Source organism: Hippoglossus hippoglossus, chromosome 20 (genome assembly GCF_009819705.1).
Source record: "Hippoglossus hippoglossus isolate fHipHip1 chromosome 20, fHipHip1.pri, whole genome shotgun sequence".
NCBI classification, from domain to species: domain Eukaryota; kingdom Metazoa; phylum Chordata; class Actinopteri; order Pleuronectiformes; family Pleuronectidae; genus Hippoglossus; species Hippoglossus hippoglossus.
This window is the reverse complement of record NC_047170.1, coordinates 3,282,738-3,309,686: the sequence shown is the minus strand read 5'-3', so window position 1 is coordinate 3,309,686 and position 26,949 is coordinate 3,282,738. Positions and strand designations below refer to the sequence as shown.

General features: G+C 39.9%; 1 protein-coding gene across 1 annotated transcript in view; it reads left to right on the top strand.

Annotated features, from left to right (window-relative positions):
• Positions 1-26,949, top strand: part of kcnh2b (potassium voltage-gated channel, subfamily H (eag-related), member 2b) — a 213,270-nt gene that overhangs the window by 91,000 nt on the left and 95,321 nt on the right. The gene's annotated exons all lie outside the window — the stretch shown is intronic.

The window sequence follows — 26,949 nt, the reverse complement described above, 5'->3', positions numbered from 1 at the left end:
TGGATAGACAGCTGGTAAATATAAGAACCTGCAAAAATGAAAAAAAAAATCATTTTCATTTTATCTGTGTTTATTATTTTCACACTTATGTATAGCTTTTCAGTTTGTTTGATACAATAAACACAGATGTGGTTTGTCCCACGCTCTGCTTTAACCCGCAGGTTAGAACAACTGTAGCAAGATCTATACTTGAATCTGCTTTGATTTTCTAAACACTGTATTTGAGTGGAGAAATCACACACACACACTTTTCACTGCCTTTGTTAGACGTGTTTTGTTCTGTAGTCCCGTCATATTTTCTGTAACACTTACCTTTGTTATCTTTCTCTTTTCTTCGTGTCTCAATCACCTGTACCAAAAATTAATGAGGGTGTATTAAATACACACACACACATAATACACATGGGCACACACACGTACATCAAGAAACACTGCAAGCTACATTCAATGATTCTAAAGAGCTGGTTAGAGTGTGACACATGCATTTAAACAAATCAGTAGTAATAGACAATAAACATCCGTTTACATCTCACAATAATCATGTTTTAACGCTGAACAACAAAACTCTTGTTTACCATGTTCAACAGTCTTACAGAACATGTTCATGTCTTTCAGTTGCTTGATGGGATGTAAAAAGACTGTGTTTCTGTCTATTAGTGTGTGTGTGTGTGTGTGTGTGTGTGTGTGTGTGTGTGTGTGTGTGTGTGTGTGTGTGGGGTTGACCGGTCAGCAGGATGTATTGCATCTGTAACTGAAGCAGACAGAGGAGGTTAGCACTGGACCCTGATGGTCGGTTCAGCCATGGAGTAAACACTCATTAACACATGTTCCCATTGATCAGACAGAAGGACAAGGCTCACACATTCTCTCTCTCTCTCTCTCTCTCTCTCTCTCTCTCTCTCTCTCTCTCTCGCACGCATGCACACACACACAAGCATCCACTCATGACACAATGACATCAGTTTGGATGGTATGTCTTTGAAAAACACAATCCTTAAAGATCAAAGTTGTCCAAATTTGTATATTTATCTTTGTATTAAGCTGTAAATGTTCTAAGTGATGTGTTTTAACTGCATTCTCGGGTACTCATTACAGTGGGTAAAATCACCACTTTAAATATTACAAAAACACATTTGTTAAAATAGTTTCCAGGTGATAAATGCTTAGTACTGAAAAAGATTATTTAACATGATCACTTAACCCATCCTCTATAGACTTATTTTATTCATTCATGCCTTTTACATTTGTAAACAGCAGCTGTCAAAACACCATGATCAAGATCTTTTCAGATTTACATCAGTACCTCTCCTTTCCTCTTAACCCTTGGGATTGCTGCACTGCTCTGAAGTGTTTAAGTGCTCTGACATAAACATGGCCATTTAAGTCATACACTCACACAGGGAGCCTCACCATGTGTTGTAGGATCCTACATCAATGTCAGAGGTGTTTACTGGCCAATGGAATGTATCGATTCACTGAGCGAGGTGGGGATTGGAGTTGTGGCAGCACTACTGAGGTATTTGCCCTCTGCTGAGTGGTGAATTTTAAAAGGTGAATATTGATCTGAAAATTACCACTGTAGCCCTGAGCAGCTAACTAGATACAGACAAGATCAAGAAAACAGAACCAAGGCTTAGCTGCTCTTTAGAGATTTTGGTTTTGACCTAATTAGAGCACCTCATTATTTTTAACTGAAGATCAAGGATCTTGTAATCTTTAATCCTTTATAAGCCACAGCAATAAAGACAGTCTTTCCAAAACATGCATTTAGGAACAGGAAGAAGGAGGAGGGAGTGATGGGGCTGGTGGAGGTTGAGGAGGAACAGTTGGGTCTTAGGTCTTTGGCAAGCTTTATTCAACCAGAAGGTCTTAGATAAATGTGTGTCCTGTTCAACCTTGAAGCCTAGCCAAGTTGAATCAGTGAAATGATGGCTGCTGGCTACCAGTCCCAGAACCATACATAAATTAACCATGGACCTCTGAGGACAAGAGGGAGGCAGTGGCGGAGGAGATGGAGAGAGCGATGGAAAAAAACAATGTCCTGGAAGTAAAACAAGGAGGACTGAAGAAAGGAAGGAAAGAAACAGGAAGATAAGGACGGAGTGACAGTACAAGGCAGATGACAGAGTTTGTCTAAGGTGTCATGGTGATGCATTGCCCTAGCCATGACTCCAGATTGCTACTTTCTGTCCAAGGTGAATGGCTCACTGCAAGGATGTGTATGTTTGTGTGTGAATGCCTCTATGTTCTTGTGCGTGAAAGGCCCTGGGCAAGTGCTGGCAGGGTGGCGTAAAGCTGATGACGCGAGGGAGTGATGCCCCGGGTTCACGGCTGTCAGCCAGGCTAATGGAGGGCGCCACACTTGGCTGGCCACTGACTGACAGGTGCCAACCGAGGCCTTCGTCAAGCGGGCACCAAGTCGGCGTGCCAGCTCGCTTACGGCTGTGAGGGATGATGACACAGAGATCACTCACTCGGCTAATGCTGACACACATGGCGCATGCACACCCTTCTGAGCTTGTCACTCAGTGAGGAGCGTAGGCTGGGAGATGAGATGGTCTTAAAAGTTCCGTGACTCATCAAGCATAGACAAGAGGGTCAAGTTGCTGCTTTGAAATTGGAGTCACCGTTATCAGTGCCATTTTCACTTTGGCAGAATGATCCATGATCTGCACTGGCCCACATAGAGGACCACAATTCCACTTCATACTGAGACGGGATCAGTTTCAGGACATTTACATATATTCCAAGGTCTCTCTTGTTGCACTCAGTGATATTGCATGGAAGGGAAAGTGGGCAAATCATCAAGCAAAATAGATCAAGCACATTCTCATTCTGGAAGTTTGTGTGATCGTTTTTCCTCTTTTGCAGATGTTTGCAGTCCCAGAAAATAACATAATATATAACTGATCTCGAGGCACAGGTACAGAATCCCAGTCGCTACTCGCAGCTGACTAAAGCACAGCTTCACCTTATCCATAACAGGTGCACTAGATGACCTGTCTGACACTGTGATTATTTATAATATAAGACATAATGAAGGGCCCCAAAAAAAGAAGCTCTGATTGTTTTACACCCCATTTCTTTGACCCATTTGAAACGGAACATCTGATATGAGATGGAGTGTGTCGGTTTGTGTTAAACAGGCAGACTATGGCTGACCCTGAGTATTACAATTTGCCAATTGAGAAAAGACAAGATGATGGGTAAGAGATAGAAAAGGTGGACGGAAGAAGTGCTGCAACTGAATTAAATGGAAGAAAATGTTAAGTGAAGGTAAAAATCAACCAGAAGAGTCCAAAAGAGAATAAAGACATCTTGGGGAAGATTAATTGACAAGAAGAGAGAAGAATTGAGGGGGGATTCGAAACAAAAGGGGACAAATAAAATGAAGAGGTAACTAGAATTAATGGGAAAATAAGCAAGGGAGGGGGCACGGAATAGGAGTACATGGAAGAGGAAAGAGAGGATGGCAGCTCCACCAGTTGTCATTCTATCTCCCACCTCGTATCAGGTTCCTGCTAAGAGATGGGCCGACTGACAGAATGGGACTAGCCCAGTCAAGCAGACTGAGCACTGTCTTTTTTTAATCGCAGTGGTCATGGCCAGTCATGACTGGATGAGCCAAGCAGGAAGTATCAGGACTGGGGTTGAAAAATGCATCAAATATTGTGCATTGCAGATTTAATAAGTGGGTTTTATGTCAACACCCTCAATAAGAGTAGGAAAGAGAAATAAGCTGGTAACACTCTGAAGCCTTTGAATTCTACTTCTTGGAACAACTGTTTGCTTTCCCCTGTATAATCACAGGACTGAGATTGTTACATTTGTGAGTTATTGGCCATTGTGATGATAGTGTTGTGAAAGTTTTCAGGATCCAAAACTCAGAAATAACAAAGGCAAGTCGGTTCAATGAAGAGTATTTTATGTGAATTGACAGTTTTACTGTGTCTTTGATGGTTTGGTTAGAAAATAAAAAAGTCCAAAGTCTTAAGAGTAGGAGTAGGAAATAGAAAAATAAGCTCAAACTGGGAAGATAAAACAAACACAAAGTGGCAAAGACAACTGGGTGCTATGGGGGCTTTAACACCTACCTTGTTTTATCTGAACCTTCAGATTTAAAGGAATAGTTCACCCAGAAATTAAAATCCACTCATTATCTACTCACCCCGATGCTGATGGGGCGTTGGGTGAAGTGTTTGAGTCCACAAAACACTTTCGGAGTTTCACAGGTAAACAGTGTAGCTGATTAGTGACCTATCTTCAGACGTAATAAAACAACAGGAAAAAACATAATATGCCTACGTACTGCTCATGTGGTGTCATCCAAGTGTCCGGATGCCCCGACATTCATAATCGACTCGAAACAAGGTCATTGTTTGGATGAAACCACATGAGCAGTATGGAGACATGTTATGGTTTTTCTGTTGTTTTATTACAACTGAAGAAGGACTCACCATTGACTTCAATTGTATCTGATTCTGCTCTAACAAAGTTTACCACCTGAGACTCCAGAAGTGTTTTGTGGACTCAAACACTTCACCCATCCCCCCATCGGCATAGGGGTGAGTAGATAATGAGTGAATTTTCATTTTTTGGATAAACTATAACTTTAAGTTTGGATACATAAACCAAAATGTGTAAGAGGTGCCTTCGACCACGATTGGGACAATCGACCAAAATTTAATCAGAACAGTTGGTCTCAGTCCATGGTTCAGATCTAACAATGATGGCCTTGTGTTCATTGCATAACTGACACCTACTATTAGTATTGTTTTATTAGGCGTTAAAAATTACTAGTTGTGTAGAAATCCAAGTGGTCCTAATGCTCTTGTGAAGACAGAATATATATTCTTATAGCTGCTTATTTAATAGGAGTTCATTCTTAGGTGTTACTTTATTTTTTCGACAACTAATAATTGAAACCTGTTGTGCCTGTTCTAACCCTAAACCTAACCCTAACCCTGCCACAGCCAAATTACATTAGCTTTACAGACAGCGAATGGGAGATGACGAAGTGTAGAGAGGAGAAGATAGACACTGAATGAGAGAAAATTGGAGGCATAGCACATACAATACCACCCAGAGACTGTGTGTGTGTGTGTGTGTGTGTGTGTGTGTGTGTGTGTGTGTGTGTGTGTGTGTGTGTGTGTGTGTGTGTGTGTGTGAGAGAGAGAGAGAGAGAAGATGCTAAACAGGAAGAGGAGTGAAACTGATGGCTATGCCCTAGAGAGAGAGGGTCGGAGCAGAATAAAAATGGGACAAGTGGAGCAGGAGTGCAGGCGCACTTAATCTTAGCATTGCTAATTGCTCAGATCAAATTGCTGCCTCCGCATATATCTGGGGACAGTGAGTCTGATAGCCTGTAGCACAATCATTGACATTATAATAGCTGCTTAATTGCTATGGGTCTGGGTTTCAGGAAGACGTCAAGCTGTTCACATCCTAATGGCTTCTTCTTTTGTTGAGGTTCAAGCCCTTTCCCATAGCTGCGTGAGATAGATACCCCCCACTGACATCATCATCTCCCTCTCTCCAGTAGATTAATCATGACCCCATCAAACCTCAGAATGCTATCTTTCTCGAGGACCTGCTGTGTTTTACAAGGGTCAGGTCCTGGGTTGAAACTACACCGTAATGGCGGGAGGACTATATGCATACTAAAGGCCAGTGAAATACACATCTCTGCTGGCTAAGAAATACCTGTAAATAAATGCTTGAAGGAAACAGTGTGTTGTTGGAAAACAACACTGGGCAGAGCGGAGTTAAGCTATGGAGAACAGTCTTGTGAGGTGAGGGTCAGTCCACCCGTCTCCACCCCTCTTGTCATTAAGCCTCTGAAAGCAGCCAGCCATGGGCTCGTTAGTGCTAACGAGATGCTATAACTCTTTCTCAATGAGAAAGAAGATGAATGGGTGGGTGCGGGAAGAAAAAAATGGAGAACAATTCTTATTTATAGTCTTCTCATCATGACGTGTCTCTAATATGACACCGCGCTATCAACATGTATCAAAGCCTGCTGTTTTTTATTGTTGTTTGTTCATAACCATCGGCAAGTTCATGTACTGAAAAGGAAGTGTGGTCGTGTTGGGGTCATTTTGGTTCACCTATTATGCTTTTTTAATAATCACACCACAAAAATAAATATAGTGAATGATAAGAAGATAAAAAGTAAGTAAGTCATCAGTGATAATTTTATCCTTCAAAGTCTTCATACGTGGATGTTTTCTGTCTTCTTTATTTTTGTTATTGTTCCTGACATGAACTGCATGTTTTGCCATTCGAGGTTACTCATTAAAAATGTTTTCTAACTTTAAAAAAATGCACTTGTGAAGAAGACAGATTTTATTCTTACTTTATAGTACTGTTCTCTTTCTTAGTACAGAAGACAAGACAAGAGGCCCTGAGGTGCATTATTGGCTGGTTTCATTACACTGTATGCTATGAAAGCAATACATGTGTTGGATTTTACCAGAACATAGTTAGTGGGATAGTTTGACGCTGTTTGTGTGTGTGAGCCTATGTTACAGTGATTGTGTGTAGTCCCAGAATTTTTCACTGTGCTGAATGTCTTCTCTTCTGCGAGGTGAATTAACTGGCGGAACTATCTATTATCTCTGCTTAAACTGCTGCGCAACATGGACCTTCCCTGAGACTTGCGAGTCACACTACTTACAGCACTTATTCTATTCTTCTGTATTGTGGAAGCACATTTATACAGACATCAAAGCTAAACAATATTCTTAGACTGAAGTTGTCAATGCAACCTCAGCTGAAAACAGACATTTTATTTACCTTTAAGATTCTGTTTATTTTATTTATTTTTATACCATGAACATCTTTTTAATTCAACAGAATGCGGCATGTGACAAGGTCTAGAAAGCTGTCTACTTGTGAAACACTCAGACCTTCATTGACTTGATAGCACTTAATTGGTTTCTAAGTCAGGTGTTCATTATCAATCGTACTCATCAGCAATCTTCAGCTGACGACAGTTCCAGCTTTAGAAATCCTGACTTTTCAAACCATGTGGTCAGACTCAAAATCCACAAGTGCCAAACAAGCTGTCATATCTATCAAAGGTGCAATGCCACAATTACTTTTTTCCTAAAATGGGTTGTAAAAGGCATTAACATTTGAAGAAAAGTAATTTTTTGCTTTTGTCGCAGGGATTGTTTTACTACATAAAAAAATTAACCAAATATGCAATTTGCCCATTGTTTCTTTTGCATACCACCAGTTATGTTCAGACATATATACATATTTGAATGTATGTGTATATACAGTATGTATTCACATGTGTGTGCTTTGATGAATTTGTTTGAAAGTCTATAGACCTAGGTTTTGTAATGTTTACGAAAGCTTTTTGTATTCTTGGTGCTGCAGTTGATAGGTGTTGATGGATCCCAAACACTGAATATGTGTTTTCATGTCTGTGTGTGGGGGGTCAATCACTTCAGTGCTGTCATCAGCTGCACAGACATAGTCCAGTAATGTCTCACTGCAGTCAAATGGCAGACAGAGATCTCATGTATCACCACAAACCGTCCATCCCCACTCAGAGCAGACACTGGCTTTGAAACATTACGTCATGTCCTCTAACGCCTTTAACAGAGAGCTTAACTGTGAGAGGAGCTAATAAAAGAGAAAGTAAATTCTCAAAGGGCAGAGTGAGCGTCACTCTTGTTTCTTTGTTGAACACACTTGACAGTGGCTTGCCAGATCTGTAATTAGTGCAAGCAGGCTAACCTGACTTGAGGGGAATACTCTATAAAAGTCAATCTCAACATGTCTCTTTGGTGATGGAAATCATGAAACTGAGAAGAGGGAAGCACAGAAAAACACATCATGTTCAAAAAGTGAGGCGAATAACTGAGAAGTACCTTAGTGAACAACCTCTAAAAACAGTTCTCTTCTGTTCTCTTCTCTTCTCTTCTCTTCTCGACTATATAATCATTTCTATGAAGCCATTGCAGGTTTCCCTGGCATCCCACTCAGTGCCATCAGCACTGTTTGGGATAACTTTGTTATATAACTTGAGGTTACGTCATGTCACTTCAGTGAGCAACTGAATCATACAACACCTTAAATACAGCAGTATGTCTACTTCTACTTTTTTTAAAGCGATGCAGCAGCTTTATTATTTTGACTCGAGTTATGCATTAATGATAACACATATTATTATATTACAGCAAAGTGACGCTGCCAACTGCTGTATCTTCTATATACCACTAGCCCTTGCACTCTAATCAAAACACCCTTTAAATATATCTCTTGTTTTTGAGTTCCCCTATGTAGCCGTGAAACAAGTATTTGTTTCACGGCCACGGTACACTAAAGGATCTCCTGAAAACAGTAGTTAAAGGTCACTCCTGCCCTCCTCTACAAAATCCTGAAATTGCTGACCCCTCTCTAACCCATCTTCTCCCCTAATCGCTCTCCCTTGCTCTCTGAGCTATCCCTTTTCAATTTATTTTTTCCTCCCTTTGCTCACCCTTCACTCTGCTCCACTTTATTCTGCTTCACCCCCTGTACCACAGCTTTACCATTACACAGATGGGTAAAATGCAATTCTAATTGTTAAATGTCAGTTTTCCTTGTATGGTTTTGAATGCCCCTATCTTCTGACATCAGCAGGAATACGACTGATCTCACGGTTCAGATGTAGAAGGTAATGTGAACATGCTATCATTTCCATTACCACATCAAACCCAGGACTGGATAGCATGCTAATTTTACTGACCCACTTCAGTATGGTCTGTCATAATGTGAGTTAATCACAAGCAGCACGACTTTTACAAGTGCAACATGTTGGAACACAAGCAGCCTCACAGTAAGGCTGTCATAATGAGACAGGAAGAACTTGGCTTTGGTTGAAGAAGATTCAGATTTGTTCCTTTCCATATAACATGCCAACCTGATGAACTTAACTGTGTTGATGACTGATGCTGAGGTTGAGTGACCAACCAGCATTGCAACATGCTGATTTTATACACATAAAGTAAAAAAAAAAGAACTAAAATAAATAAGGCTTTTGCATATGAAAAAGCAGCAGGAGATATTCCAGTCACACACAAAAGTGTTCAGCCAAGAGGTGGGTGTCTTTCCAAGTTATCATCTTCATTGATGTATTCTGTGTGTATGGCACCTCTTTTTCTTCCTGAGGTATTATAAATATATATGTATATACATATATATACACACCAACCCCCCTGGTTTTGCGTCTGTATCTCGCTCACATAGAATCCTCTGGGTAATCTGCTGTATTCTCACATGGGCTCATTTGGACATTCTCTGGAGTATTTATTAGGGGGCTGGCAGGAGAAACTTCAGAGAATGTCCGTTGCTGGCAACTGACTCTCACATGCAGCCCCTCCAAATAATTTCAGGATATTACCCCGAGTTAGGTGCATGTCTGAAAGCAGCTGAAGTAATGCTAATTGTTACAGTGTTTTCATTGTCTTTTCAATCTTCTAATTAGTCAGTTTAACCATTTAATTCTACAACAAAACACGGATTCATGGTATTAATGCCTTATCAATGCCGCCAATAGTTTGATGCAGTTTGCAGTAAAATAATTCCTTCTTATTCCAAGTAGCATCACAGAGAAATGAATGCAGCCCCATCACCCCCAACTGCCCGTGGGGAATGATAAGGGTACTCAGCATCCCAGTGAATGCAGGTAGGAGATAAAGTAAATCTGTGGCCTAAGAGGTGATGGAAATATCGATGGATATTATATAAATAAAGCAGTAATAACTGAAGGAACGACTTATACTGACATTTGATCATTCATTTGACCCACCGTTGACAGACTTGATTAACTATTATGTAACATTACATGTCAATATATTTATGCTTGGATTACTTTACTGATTATACAAACCTGTCGTGTAGTTTCCTGAATTTAAGTGGATGTCCAGTGATGATAAATTACTCTGTGTTCACAACATATGTTCATATCTACACCCACATCAACACCAGCCAACACGTTATTGGATAACCCTTTAAATCTCCCTGCCTGTACTTAGAGAGGATGACAGCACAGTAGGAGAACGATATTTTCTGTGTTACTGTATGGAGGGTGAGGATGGATGTAAGGCCATTTTCCACATTGCTTTGGTTAGAAACATTTGTGTCTTACACTCAACATTTTCTCAAAAACGCTCACATACAGTGTACACACACGCTCTGAGTACCCCTATCCAAACAGTAGCCCAGCATGAGCTCTTAAATATTTAGGTCTTGCTGTATTAGGTTGCTGTGTGTGTGTGTGTGTGTGTGTGTGTGTGTGTGTGTGTGTGTGTGTGTGTGTGTGTGTGTGTGTGTTAGCAAGGCTAGTGTACAGCCATGTCCTTTGACTGCCAGTATACAAAGGAAATTATCAGCTGTCCTGCCTGTAGCCTGAAAAATGACCTATAGAGATTCATATTTTACATTCATTACCCCACACACACACTGGTTCTGTCTTGTTCCCCGCCTCAATTTTCATCTCACTTGCTGAGTAGATCAATCACTCACTCTCTCACACACTCAGTAGCGAGCTTTCCTCCTCTCTCTCCCTTACACGTACATGTTCAATAGCTAATTCACTGACACTTTCATTCGCCCTCTCTCTCACTCGTGCACACACGCACGCACACACAGTCACTCATCCACATACCTGTAAACTCACTCGCAAGCTCTACTTCAGCTCTCTGTCGCTTTACAATCAGCTCTTCCTGTCTCTTTTTCACACACACACACACACACACACACACACACAAACACACGTGAGCACACACACACACGCACACACACGCACACACACACACACACACACACACACACACACGTGAGCACACACACACACACGTGAGCACACACACACACACACACACACACACACACACACACACACACACGTGAGCACACACACGTGAGCACACACAAACACACACGCACAGGTCCGGGGCTTTTCCTGGCTCCTGGTTGAGCTCACAGAAATTCATGTTAAATCAGATATGTGCTTAACTGTGATCTGCCTCAGCTGCTGACTGGTTTAGAGGCACTGAAAATAGAAAGGTGATATAAACCACAGTATAAACACACTCTCACCACTTTAAGACCTTGAGCTGATTGGGGATGTTGAACAGGAAGCTCTGATATTGAGATAAGTATGTAGACAATTCTAAATGTAGATTAATCTAATCCATAAATGCAAAGTATTTTTAGTTTGTTGCATCACATCAGACCAGCTGATGTTATGATTGTGCAGTTCCTTTCGTAGTTTAATTCATACGGTCTTATCTTGTCTCATGGATTTCCTCAGCCTCACCTTATAGAGTCATATTTTGTCATGTCATAGCATCACTTACTGTCCAAGGTTATTGTTGAGGCTGGGTGACATCCTGAAATAAAAATAACTTTTCACCTTGACATTTACAGAGCAGTAAAAGGACATAAATAACTTTACACTCTGCCTTTGTGTGAAGCACAGGTCCAGCTGTATTCCTGCATTGCACATAATCTGTTAACGTCTATGAGTTTTCCCAGGCTTGGTTGGCCGGCTCATTAGCTGGTCAGTTATCGATTAGAACAACTGTCATATTCATCAAACTAACGAGCCACACAGTATGGATATGGTTTGTGGATCATTGAGGCCAATTATGGATTAGTTTCTTTATTACACATATATACATAAACTATGTGCAGGTATATTTGTTAATGCACAGATGGAGGCCTATTGATGTGTATGTGAGAGGGAAAGAGGAACAACTCTATCAAGTCTCCATAAAGAATCAAGACATAGACACAGAGCAGGGGAGGAAAAACTTAGAGGAGGTAGAAAAGATGTTTTTATAGATGCTACTTCTATTATATTATTTATATTTAAAGATAGTATTTCTGACTTACATGTCAGTTCTTTTTCTTCTTATTCATCTTAAAGCTAATCAGTATTTTTAATTTTGAATGAAAACACTATGCGTTAGTTAAAGGGGTTGTTGTTAACATCAAACCCATTGAGAATTCATGTACAGGCACAAAGCTGCCCCTTAGTTGCCAAAAATCACATAATGGGGGCTTATTTTATTGTTTGTTAGTTTCTCAGTACTTGTTTAAACTTATCAATCTATATGTTCTAGTTATATCACTGTGTGTGTATGCGTGCCTGCATGCGTGCGTGCATGTGTTTATACTGCACATACTGTATAAATTTAGACGAGACCTTGCTGCTGGGCTTTCATCAGGCCTGGCTCTGATGAATGGCCTCGCTACTGGACCCAGACCCTCCAAATTAAAGTTCCCCTCTTCCCAAGGCTATAGCAGCCACAGCAGGTTTTCTTAGTCACTGCTTTGTGCGGGTGCATGTGCAAGTATGTACGTGTACATGTGAGGAGAGCTGTATAGATTTGGCGCTTTACACGTCACTTCTAGCTTTACCCTCTGGCCATAGACAGGAGCACAAGGAGTAGGCGGATGAGGTGAGGGAATGGGAGGAGAAAAATAGATGGAGTAGCTGCAGGAAGAGAAAGAAAAAGATGAAAAAGATACAGACTGAGAGGATGAATGTGGATGTGATGGCTGTGTGTGTTTGTGTCTGCAGATGGTAACGTCTGCAGCAGATGACTCTCAGACTCAGTTTTACACTGGTTTCTATCAAACAGCTTATAAAATGACAGCTGGTGACAGTATCAAACACACATACACAGACACTTTAACGCTACATTCAGCCGAAATCCTTTCTCCACAAAACTTGACAGTAACTTCCATTCCTATTCTTTACTGTCTCTACCTTTGAGATTGTCTGACAACATTTGTTACCAAGGCAACAAGTTTATGAGGCTGTCCCTTTAAATTAGGGAGCAGGTGCGGGACAGTATTTGTCGAACCCACCCATCATACTTAATGAAATAAAGAGATGATAATGATATCATGGCCACTTCCTTACTTTTTTCTTCTCACCAGATTTTTTAAAGCCCCAGTATCATCTTATCACCACAACTGATTCATCACCTTCAATTTTACTTCAACGTTTCTCTTTCCTTTATCTTATTTTGATCTTCTTTCTTCACCTTTCTCTCCTCACTTCTTGCTACCCTTCCTCTCTCACTGTCTTCCTTTCGCACTCTGATGCAAGCGATTGGCTCATTACAGTTAACAAGCTTGCCCGTTTGCCAAAAAACACTTATCTTGCTGCCGACAATTTCTAACTGTGTTTCAAAGTGGCTCGGCTCCACAGAGAGGAGACAATTACAGATTGTGTAGTGAAGGGGCCGGCGAGTAAATGAACACGCCAGCAAACAGCATTGGACTTGCGCTGCATTCGCAAGCTTCAACCTCTGCTGGGAAATCAGCACAGCTCTTGCATGTGATCGGAGGGAGAGAGAGGCATGGGAAAGGTAAAAACATACATCATATCTTATGAAAACTGTCTTTGCCTCTGCTGTTGCTGTCTCTCTCCAGCTGCTTCTACTGATGAGAAGTCTGAAGATCTTACATAACCGCATTCAAGGGAAAGGAGGGAGGGAGGGAGTTGGAGAGATGGAGAGGGCAAGAAAGGAATAACAGCAAAGAATGATGATCTTATAAAAACGTAGATCTATATATCAATTCTTGAATGCAAATGTACAGTTATAGTTTCATATTTATTTGATTCGGCCATAGACAATCCATACAATACAGTATATTTATTTAATTGTTTGCTGGATTTTATGCAAATCTCTTGGGCCATGTCTGCCTTCTGCCCATCGTGACTTCTGGCCTTGTCAAGCACCATGAAAACAACTTGCGACCACAGAGTTTTATATCCAAATAAACTCTTCTCCTTTATTCAAAGAACCTCAACTGACCTCCAAATGGCACCATCCCCACCTCACACACTTTCCCAGACTCAATGTGTGTACAGCACGTCTGCATGATCCTGATTTGACTGTGTGGTCTTTGGTGATTTGATTTCACCTGTGAGCCCTGTGACCTTGTTCCTCTCAGATTAGTGGATGTTTGATGAATAATAACTCCAATTTTGAGCTGTGTTGGTCAAAAGAAACACATCATTCTGTCACAGAGAGTCCTCCCTGTCTCTGTGGGACTCTCTGGGGCTCATCGCCTGGAATTTGTAATGTGCACACCTGTCCTGCTCAAGTGTGCATTCCTGTCTGTCTGTAAACAGAGAGGGTTCAGGAATGTCCGGCAGACAGGGGAAGAGGAGGATGGGAATCGTCAATATGTTAAATAACTGTAGGACAGGAGAGGAAATGAAACTTTTATCCTGTCACTCTTTCCTTTACACTTCATTTCTCCTCCACCTGCCTCAAAAACGAGTAGGCCGTTGAGGTTGAAAAGTTCACTATGCACAAAATGAATGTGTTGGACAGAATGAACAACAAAGTGAATATGACAAATTCTTCCTGAGGAAGGAACTAGAGAACATACCATGGGTTCAACAGCGGGGTTTACTTTTCGGAGTATATTTACTTCATTACATTATTCTTCAAAGTAATCTCATAGATGTTGAATTAATTCTCAAAATACAAACAAATAAACAACTAGCATTCAATGGAAAACTTTGTTAAAGGTTGTAATAGATATCATCATCAATTTCCATACTAGTTTAAGCTAGGTTTCCATAAAAGATTTGTCAAAGACTAAAACGTTGGTCAAGTCGTGACTGATGGTGTTGCTGTAAAAGTCACAAGGGTTCCAAATTGCATGGCAACCCAAGCCTCGGCTCCACTTGATGCGTTTGCAACGCGTGATGGATGTGATGCTGATCTGCTCATGCACATCTTGGAGCGTGTCTGCTGTAGAGTTTCCAGCATTATGTTTGACATTAATATGATGGCATTACACATCTAATCTGTTTTTTGTTTTGACAGACAATCTGTTAAGAAGTGTTGGTCAATCTAACAAAAGCCATGTTAAAACAAATTTATGGATTCAGTCAACAAAACAAACGCGAGCATGCTCAAGACATCTTGCAACTACAGGGTTGGGAAAACATAGGGTTAGGGTCTGGGGGGCTTCACATAATGACTGTGTCACATAATGTAGTAACATAAAATTGGGTTGATTTTCGTTTATGAACATACAGTGTGAATGTATTTTATGTCAGACAGATTTCACACAGGATTATAGAATGTTTTCTACTCTTCTATAGTAGTTTAGTGCCCAATAGTGTAAATGTGTTTGTGTGTGTGTTAACGTGAGATGTGTAATGATTGATGGTTTGCGTATGTCCTTGATTGTTCATCTGTGCACTTCTGTTCCAACTTGGCCAGTTTGAAGCCATTAAGCATTGACATCTGTTACAACAAGCGTATTTTTAATATTTTCTTGGCACCTAAAGTTCATTCTGGCACCTTCCTCTCGTCAAGTCATTAAAAAGTCAAATGTGTCGATGACCGGGCATTTACTTGTGCTTACCATCGATATTCATGTACTTTTCAATATTCAGAGTATAATTTGTATCATCATTTATTTTGCCCTTGAAATATGAGGAGTGTTTTTTGTGAAAGTATGCAAATCTCTTAATATTCAAATTTGTGCTTCTTGTTTTTGCTGTTCATTGCAAACAACCCCAGTGGTTTTCTTGATAAATGCTTTAGTCCTAGTCATGTGAGCTGTAAGTGAATGTTGGGTGGTTTATTACTAACAGGCTCTTAACTTGAAACTGACTCAGACTATACCATGGGTCTAAGATTTTAACTTTGAGGGAAATGTCTTTAATAATTTATGCTTTTAAGATGTTTTGCTACTTCTCTTCTAAGAACTAATTGTATGCAAACACATTACAAAGACTGCGTGCACATGCAAGCTCCCAGCTGCTAACACAATGAAACATTTTTGAAGAGAAAAAAATAAAATTGCTGGCAGGCCTTACGAAATTGGTCTCACCAGTGTCTCTGTAATTGAGGAGATTCATCCAGAGTAGTAACATTGAGTATCTCTGCTAATGAGCCGTTCCTGAGTGAACAGCTGATAAAGGTGGATGGAGCTTTAACAAACCCACCGACAATATGTCAAACCAGATCCTGTTCAGAGATATTACCAGAGGTTTCTAAATGAATCATTTTATTGTGTTCTGGAGCTTTATATGTTTCTACTGGAGTATGAGGACTGTGATTATTTTGAATAGGTGTGCACTGGTTTGCCAAATGGTTTCAAACATCCTGGACAGGCAGATGTGTGTATGACTCCTGAAATGCTGTTCAAAAAAGGTAACAGAACGAGATCCTGAAACCTCCAGGCAGACCTTGTGATGTGTGGATTTTCTTTCTCAAATGATGAACACATCACCATTCTTCAATAAAACCTGATTTTATTCTCATCCCACTTTTTAAAATTATTCAACTGTGGCATAAAATAGAAATACCCTCTCTCTGGTACCTCCCGTTTTCATGTTGTGTCTCATCAGCTGGTGGGAAATGTAATTGAAGAATGCGTTAACTGATGTGAGCCTTACCTAGATGGACCTCAGCGTATCGATGTCCCCTGACCTTTTTTGTCTTCATGGTTTGCAGTGCTGGTGTTTTGAAACCCTCCTGACATGTAATCTGTAGGACCCTCTGTGTGTTGCTGCATACACAAGTGTAGATGTTTGTGGTGTGTTGTCCGTTTATCTCAATGCCCGGGTATCAGGTTGTGACATGTGTTTTTTCACTTAGCGGCCATGCTGGACCCTCTGACCAGGTTTGTGTGTCTGTGCTCCTGTACTGACATGTAATTTGTTAATAGCACTGTGTGTGGCGTGAGCAGAGGGGGGTGAATGAGACATCCAGCTGACTATGCTGTTATGTATTTGACACCACACTCTCACAGTGTCACATGTAAGGACATTTAGACAGCCTGCCCATTGATCCTTCACAGGTGGCTTATCCTTCTGTCTCATACAGTAACGCAGCCTGAAGGCTCTCAGACACCATCCTGTGGGATCACAGTTACACACTGTGTGTACGTTATACCAATCAATAAGGGAGGCTGATACTCATATTGACATTTGAGTTTTTTGTAACCAGACATCAATATATGGATTAAGTATTTAAAATATCTGTCCTCATTATACACCAACTGAAATGGATTTTAGCGGTCAATACCTAGTTTGATATTTCAATGGAAACTATGTAACGGCGATACTGTTTTCACCTGCTAATCCGGTGTCAGGTCACATTGGCAGTAGGCTTAACAGGGTCCCTCTCTCAAGGGATGTGATATAAAATATCTTATTTGAGTTCTGGGTCTATACTCTGGAGTGTGCTCCCTGTTGGACATGCCAAAGGAAGGTGTCCTGGCGGCTTCCTGATCAGATGCCCCAACCACCTCAACTGGTTCCTAGTTTCTAGTTTCAATGTGAAGGAGTGTCTGCTCCAAGCTCCGCACCGATGTCAGAGATCTTCACCCTATCTGTAAAGCTGAGCCCAGCCACCCAACGGAAGAAGCTAATTCCGCTACTTGTAACCACAATCAATTTTTTTCAGTCACTACCCACAGCTCTTAGCCATAGGTGATGATCTGTAAATCTAAAAGCTTTTGCCTCAATCCACCATTTTCCAGCAGATTCTAAAGTACTGATTCTCATCTTGGATGCTTCACACTGAAGCTAATTTCAGCTGCAGGTGTTGTATGTCCGCATAAGAAATTTCAGCTGGCAATGAACATATAACATGTAACAGATAATGAAACAATGGGAACAATGGGCAGACCATGTAATAGTGATCCGTTATCCTCTTAAGAGAGCAAGACACCCAGACTTAAGGATAGAAAAACATCTGCTAATGACGTGACCTTTGTTGTCATGCTTGTCTCTGCCTGTCATCGTCTTATTGTGGACATTTATCCGTTATTAATCAATAATCAACTCAGTTTTTAGGATACTTGTTATTGACAATATGTGTAGAGACTGTTTAAGGCAGTTATAAACAATGAGCCTCTGTCCTTACAAAACACATCTAGAATCACAACATTTTGTATAGTGTAGTGAAGTGCGTGTGTGTGTATATGTGTGTGTTTTTATTGACCCATGGTAATCTTGTGTCAATCACCTGATCTCTCCAACCCTCCATTACCTCATCCTTATTATTTCCTCACGTCAATAGTAGAGGCTGTGGAGGAGTAAATTTAATTAATGAAGAAGTAAGTCACCTTAATGAGAAACCAGTGTTTCTGATTTTCACTAATAGGGTTAGGTGATATTCATTTTATAATATGCTTAAAACTCCCCCAAATGTTCCTGCAGCAAACACTATTACCAGCTGATTAAATATCACATTAGGCTATAATGTATCACCAATCGCTGCTATACTGTTGGCTGCCAGAAGGTGGCTGCAGAGTGTTACAACTGTATTTCTCCACTTTGTGTTACGTTAACATTTGAACATGTTTGTGTTTGGTCTATTTCTTTAATGGGAAGTAGGTAACTTAGTGCATGTAATGTGTGTAGAGAATTGTGAGCTGCATGTCTTGTATGTAGGGTGCTGTAGAAACAACTTCTATATTATTTTTTGAAAAACACCACAAAATATACACTTTTCCATTTTTGTTTCTTAACAGCATCACGTACAAAATATCAAATGTTAATTACATTGACAAAATCCATTTACGAATATAGAGGTGCACATACTGTGTAAATACCAACTGACCTGTGCTAACAACATTATTTTCTTATCTATTCTGAGTAGAAGCTGTCATTTGATGCATGATTATGACGAAGGAAAGGTTATTTATTTATTTGACAATTTTCAAAAAAGTTCTGTCATGACTTTCATAGCATCTTCAACCACAGACAGACACTCTGAAGGTCTTTATTGTGTATGCACTGTGGAATTCTTTGTGACAGCAATGAAACAGACATGTAGCTATTTTAACATACCCCAGAATATCATATAATTATTTTTATGACCACCAATCCCTTATATGGAGCAATATGGAAGAAAGGGAAGGGTGAGAGAATTACATTACATGCATTATTGCATTTATTGTTTTTCTTCCTTTGGTCACAAAACTGACAGAAAAACAGTTGAGGTCTATGATACAAGTATGCAGATTACAACCGAATTATTCGAAAGCCTGCCTCCCATCCCAGCTAAGTCATTCATTTTCATTCTGTTGGTTGCATAAACACCAGATCTTCCTGAAAAATGGCTAAATTGCAGGACATTTGTGTGAATTTGACTGAAATAGATACAATGTAAGGTGAATCATTCTCACATAAGATGTAATGTAGTGAATTTCTGATCCCAGTGAGTAACCACTTGATCAATGGGTATATCAACCCATTTGGATGGGATTTTCCAAGTCCACCATCAAGGGTTCCAGGCCCACAGACCCCACACATCCAGAGCTTCACTCACCACCAGCACACCTCATCTTTTAGCCAGAACAGGTATCCTCTGGGACCCGACAGCTGATTTAATGGATCCCCAGTTCAGTCTCAAGCTTTGTCAACTTCCCAGCCCCCCCACTCCCATCGGCTCAGCAGCATCAATCACCTTCACCACACATCTGCATCAGCAGTCTTTACTCATTTGCTGCCAACAAGGGGCAGAATGAGTCGACCTGTTCATCATTTTGCACAGAAAAACACACATTTATGTATAAATGTATGAATATATTTTTTATTTAGATATAAGTAGATTTTCTGTAGACTTACTTTAATCTTAATCTTAACCCTAACCCTTACTTGCTATGTCCCTAACCTAAACCTAACCTTAAAACATGTCTTCTCTTTAATTCCATTTATTCATTTATGTGGACTTGATTTGTGTCCCCATAAGGAAGATAAGTCCCCATAACACAAACACACAAACTCCAAAACAATCTGTTACAATTCAGCAGCCACTTCACCACGTAAACACACAGTTCACCAATTGGGCATTTGTCTCTATAGCAGGTGACGTAGGCTGATGAATTGTTTTCTGGCGTAGTTTGTTCTTACACTGCCTCCCATCCCAAAGCAATCTGGAAGAAGGCACAGGGGTCAACCACATTAGTGGGCCTGTGTGCGTGTGTGGTTATCAGTGTTGAAAGATGGAGAAATGTTGCATCTCTTATCAGAAGACAGCTGAGATCAGAGGGACAGGTGCGGGTTGCAACACCAATATAACACGCGAACTTGAGCGCAAATGCACCCATGTATTTTTTCATTCTGTCTGCCAGCTCCCCACATAGCCTTGTCAGAACAGCACACCTGAATGAGGCTCTGTGCTGTGGTGACGTGCAGCCAGATTAATGCCACTTCTCTCTTCTTCTGAAGAAAATACTCACAGCACGTGTGTTTCTGTGTGTGTGTGTATGCGTATAGTTGCATTTGCCACTATGCAAACTACCTCAAAAGAATAACAAGGTCAAAGTTGTTGTGTTCTGCCACCTAGTGGAATACTAGGACTAGTTTTCAATGGTGTGCTTGGAACAGAAAATGTCAGGCAGATTGCAGCCTGCGGACAAAAAGCTAAAATATGACAAGCTCATTAATTAAAAGGACCCCTCTATGGGCTCAAATTAGTGGGTTAATGGGTTTACATCATTTTATGGCTTTAAAACAGTTACCATCATTTCCACAACATCATCAAACACAATTAAACCCTACTGGCTCACATAAATGTCCACACTGTCGTCAATCTTAAAAAACGTATACACCTTCCAGGACCTGTGGTGCAGAAGAGGGTAACTTCATACATAACTTCAGCATCACACACAGTGTGGAAACTTTGAACATTGAGTTTTAAACACAGTTTTCTGCTTTGTATATGTACACAGATTGTAACAAAAGCACGTCTTCTGTCAAAGTACATTTGATTAACCTTAACTTGCATATAATTTATTCTATTTACAGACTTTGCGAACTTGTACAAACCTAATTTAACCAAGGTTCCTTTTTCATTGTCGAACTTAAAAAGCTAAAATTGTTGAATCTAATGTGCACCCTCACCCTTCAACTATTAACATTATTAATATCATACTTTAGTTTGATCTACCACTTGTTTGTGCTCTAGTGTTCTGTTCTCTTAGTTTCTAGCTATAACCAATAGAGAAAATCACACAGAGAAAATAAGTTAATTTTGACAAGTTAAAATAAGGTAAATCCTGTGGATATAATCTATCCTATCTACATATCTTACATCCTGATGTCCCCTTCATGGTGATTAATACACAGGTAATGGTGCACAGATAATACACAGATACCTTTCTAAAGCAGCACATAGCTGACCTCGTCTCTCAGTAGGACACCACTTATAATGGCAGCCGTGGTTCCCCTGTGAGAATGGCACAGGGCACAGTTAGTTGCTCACTGATGAAACCAAACTAATTACTCTGCACCTCCAGGAGGAAATCCTCTTTTCTATTGTTCCTTTCCAGAGAGGTCAGAGGTCAGAGGCAGCTACAAATTAGCATCCCTCGAGCTGACAGGAATTCAGGGCTTTGATGTTGCTTTTCTATTTGATCTATTGTATCTATAGACATTGTTTTTTTAAACAGTTTCTCTGTACAGTGAATCGGAGTGACATACAAGGGGTTTTCTATAACCATGCTCATTTAAATGACTGTGTTTATCCATCCACCCTTTCATTGTGCACTAGAGAGAGAAGAGCTTTTGATCTGATCCAGACCTTTCTTGCAGGCTATGTCTTAAAATTCTCTATTTATTATTCAGTTAACTGCATTAAGTGTTTAACATTTTTATTTTTTTTACAAAATTGATTGTCTGTAGTTGACTACAGTTACTGAACTCCAAGTGGTCCCTGATGGCTGTTTTGAGAGTGTGTGAAAGGTGTGATAAAGCGTTTAGGAGTGCTATGTGAATGCAACTTGTACTGTAGCGTGCAATGAGTGGTAGATAAGACTAGAAAGGTGCTATATAAATACAGTCCATCTACGTGCGACAAATAATCTGAAACAATCTTAAAACAATATATAGTCAGTAACCTATAGCCTCTTTGTATAATTATTTATGTGATTAGCTAGTCAGATTTATTAATAGAGAATATTTAAACAACAGCATTTGAGCTCTTTACTGAGAAAAAAAATAGAATTCAGATAAATAATTCAACTAATTTAAAACAAAGCAAAATATATGTAAGAGTAAAAAAATGAAGACTGTCTCTGTCAGTCGTGAATGTCAAGAGAGTCAAAAGAAAGAATCACTTTAACATTACTTAGTCCACTGATTCATGAAAATACAACTTTTCGAGGCCACTTGAGCAAAGTGTGTGTGCATGAGTTACTCTTGACACTTGTGATTTTAAGATTTATTGTAAATGTGGAGGTCAAGCTTGTGATGAAGGTGTCGAGATCTTGTGATGCTCGTCCATTATGAGTAATAATTTATTAATCTATGTACTTTATATTTAGCTTTTAATGAATGACACTTTGAGGCAATTATGCAAGTCTGGTTGTCAGCTTGGCCTGAGTGTTTGCAATTTAAAAGTGTGTCTCTGCCTCTGATTGCTGCCTGGAACATAACAAGCTCTGCCAGCTGGCCCACAGCCAGCCTGTCGGTAGAATATTTAAAGCTGTCTCAGCGGATCCGTGGAAATGGAGGTCTGAACTTTTTCCCTAGTTTTGTGTTTTTTTTTGCCAAAGTGATGAATTGGAGGAGTGTGTCTATGAATGAGTCTCTCTGCCTCTTCCATTCCCTTCTGTCACTTTGTCCGTGATACAGAACAGAGCACCAGAGAAGGAAGAAGACTCACATCCTTATCCTCCAACATCACACACACACACACACACACACACACACACACACACACACACACACACACACACACACACACACACACACACACACACACACACACACAAACCTTGGTCTGTGATGGATATTAACCATGAGCTACAACAATTTGAAAACTATTAAGAGCTGTAAAAACCTTTTCCTATGTTAAGTTTCCATATTCCTTGTTTAACTGAGTCTTTGTAACGCCTCTTACACAACGGAAAGACTAATAAATCAGTCACTAAGGTAAACATGAATAGTTCTGCTTCGTGTGGTGTTGTACCATTGACAATAATAACTACCTAAATGGTATTGGAAATTAGTTATAATTGTTTCTATCCTATGTGCTGAGCAAAACTCATCAATGAGACACATTGCAGACACGGTTGTTCATGTAGTTGTATGCAGTTGTATGCGGGAGATCCTGTTGTTTGGACATTCAATATTTCAGTTTTGACTTGGTGCAGCACCATGTTGTAAACATGCTGTTAACTGAACACTAACTCCTCTGGATCTTAATTGAAACATTTAGACTTATACACAATTCACTCCACATAATAATTTGAGAGACAAACAGAAATACCTTTGTAGTAACACTAATTATTACATCACATAACAATAACATCCTAATTAACTTGCAGAAGATTGTGATTACAATAACTGTTTATCTATAACACTGTCATTGATAACATCTATATGCAAATGTTTGTTAAATGATGTTCATATGACACCTATGAATGCCATAATATAAATTATTGCACTCCTTAGTATAGTCCCCTTTGATTACTTACCCCCTCAGTGCAGAAATTAGAATCTGGTTGATTGAACTCTAATCCCTTTTCTTGTAATCCAATTGTGTCAGCGAACAGATTATCATCCTAACTTCTGATCCTAACACTGCATGATGTCCTGTGGTTGAAAGGGAAGACATAGGCAAGACATGTGTTGGCTTTTACCTGCTCATCGTTTTCAGGTTGAAAAGATTAAAAAAGATAAGATCTGCACTAAAACCTCCTTGACCTCCTCCAGAGATCTGACATTGGAGGAAGTGTTGAGCTCAGTTTAGATATGGACTGACATCAGGTTACCCAGGGTCAGCCAAATCTCTGTTTACTGTTCTCCAATCCTCTTCACCTTCTCCTAGAAGAAAGGTGTTGTTGAACAGCTAATCCCCCCCACCTTGTGTGTCTGTACCCACCGCGCAACAAAAGTTCAGAGCCCTCTGCTGTAGATTTCATTCACACTGAATGTAAATTGCTTTTCTATTCTTTCATCTGTCTGTCATGTCAACTTCTCTTTTCATCCATCTTTCTGTTTTCTGTTGTCTTTCTTTGCCACTGTAATGTGGGGGACATGCTTTTTGAATCCCTGCACCCACCGGACCCATTATAAGAGCCAGTGTGCACCACCCAATCAACCTGCACATTGTTGCCTCTCTGCATATCCCAAACTTCCAGTTAAACTTCCTCCATTGGGGTGGTACTCCCATCTCCACTCTCAACTAGGTTTCGTTTTTTGACAAATGCTGATAACAAAACTGAAAAATTAATAATGGCAGTTTAATGAGCGGAATGAATGGAAACGTTTGTTCTTCTCCTCATGTTTTCGTTTATGGCAGTTGACATCAAGAAAGTTAGTGTGAGTTAAGTTTGTGATACTACGCCGCTGACCTCTGATGGTGTTGGAAAGAATATTATGCATAGTGCTATCATTATTGAAGTAAAAATATTCATGGACCTCAAAGCCTTAGCTGTTATCTAACTCAGTCTTTTAATTCATCCGCGTTCAGAATTATGGGAGCAAATGTTATTAGGCCAAAGCTGTTGAGATTGATGTAATACTTAAAACAATCTTTAGAAATGATTAATGCATTTTTTACTTTAAATAAAAACTAAATCTTAATATGATTTGGAAATGTTCTTTGAACATAAGAAGTTACCCACAATCCAGCCTGACTACTGATGCAAGGTCCTAGTTTCTCACAATTGCTTCCACTCAGACAACCACTTTTTGCTGCACAGTTTGTCCCATATTGACCAGTGATAAAACACTTAAAAATGTAAATAGTTATTTAACAACTGTTTGATCATGTTGTTTAACACACTGTGTTGTCACTGCACCATCCCCACCCCACCATGAGAAGTTTGCACTCTGTGCTTTTTTTGGATGTGTTTTAGTGCATTGTGATAATCTCCCAGAGCTTTGTAAATCAGCAACGCTGAATCAGATTATCAGCTGGTACACGCTGAATTGGAATACATCCAGACGGAGCATTTAGATGAAAATGCCATTGCCCTGTTAACCTCAGAGCTCAATGCATTTCAGATGCTCTCGGAGGAAATCTTCTACAGGAGGCAGAGATGGTAGGTTGGTCAGCATCATGAAGGTCTAATGTCACTAAAATATGTAAGCTTATCCCTTGACCTCCACCACTCTGCCAAATTCAGGACACACACGCACATGCACAGATAAACCCATGTGTACACTGATGTGTGTCCACGGGTTTAGATGTCCATGAACACTTACATACACCGCACAGTGAGCTCATGCCTCCATCTATGCATACGTGCATATGAGTATGCATTGTGTGTATTTAAAGTGAACACTCACTTGTGTAATACATAAGTGAAACATGACAGATGAATGTTCTAGATTCAAGAACTAACAATGAATACTTGTAATGTATTAGTATTAAAAACAATGAACGGAGGTTAGATCCTCTTTTGTTGCCATTTAATCCTGCATTGCAGTGTGTGTGTTTTAATGTTGCATGGCTGTACAAATCACATCTGTCATCCACAAACAATCAGTACACGACGTGCTTTGGGTCACAACAGAGATACAAAGAGTTGCAGGTTTGCTCGCTGGTTCAAACTCTATAATAGGGTGTTTCTTAGACAAGTTCTCATATGAATACGTATATACCAGCTTTAAGCATATGCTATATAGCAACGTGGAATCATAATTGAAGAAGGAGTGCTTGTGACTGAAATCTGTCTCTGATAACAGTTCATGTGAGATTGATCAGAATCAGTGATGACATTTTTTGTTTTAGGTTTTGCTCTTAAAAGACTTGTTTACCTCCCTTTTACACAAAATTTCTTTGATTTCCCATTCATATGATTCTTCTTTAATGCTCCTGTTGTTGATGATAACTATCAAAGTCAGCCCACATATTAGCTGAATAAAAATGACATTATTTGAGATATTTTTTTCACAGTCTTTGAGGTCATTGTAGCTTCTCCCTGTGACTACGTCTTATTATATAAAAATTGTCTTCCGGCGTTGCTCGGTGCTGCAACATTTGAGGCAGCAACACCTTCCGATGAAGCAAGTGCAGAGTCATAGCTCATAATGAAAATAGCTCATGAATGAATGTTCTACCTACACACAGACACACACACACACACACACACACACACACACACACACACACACACACACACACACACACACACACACACACACACACTGCCAGATATGGCCAGATGGTGTAATCCCTTAGTTTTCCCCGTGTTTCATATTTTTCCCCCTCCTGTGTTGGGATTATGCTGTTGTCCAATCGGATTTCAGCCCACTCACCAGTGGTGATGTGACATGAATGACAGGCGGGCGGGCGAGTGGTTAAGTAAGGCATGCCTGCAGTAGACATACTGTACGTGACGTTGTACAACATACCTTGCTGGGTAAAAGCGCTCAAGAACAACTAAACTGCTGCGGCTGCCATTTGTTGAGCTGGTCACTGACCATCACTGTCCAGGTAAGAGACAGGACGGACTAAAGCCAGGTATGTTGCGAAATATGAGAGGAACAATTTAACATCAGGAGGCCACTTTAAACAGCGGCCAACACATCGGAGTGTAGAATAAACAAATACTTACACAGTGATTAATGTAAAATTTGTTTTCTTAAATTCTCTAGTCTCGAGTCTTTATTTTGACTTTGCAAACTGGGTGTATTTTATTGTAGCTTGGTTTTATAAAGTTGTTTTTATTAGGACAGTGGCGAGATGGAGCCAGAGAGACACATTCGACGTGTAACACTTCAAGGATCATTTTCAATTAATTTTCTTTCCTATATTTTAGAATAAAACTATAGTTGATTAAATTGCTGTCTGTATATGTGGATCATAACTTTCCTCACAGAATAAAATCTCTTTACTTTAGTATTGAAGTGACCTGGATTTGCATGTTGACTTTCTGATGTGGTGCAAATCAATTTTATTCCTTTACCCGTAATTTATAGTTGAGTGGCAAGTA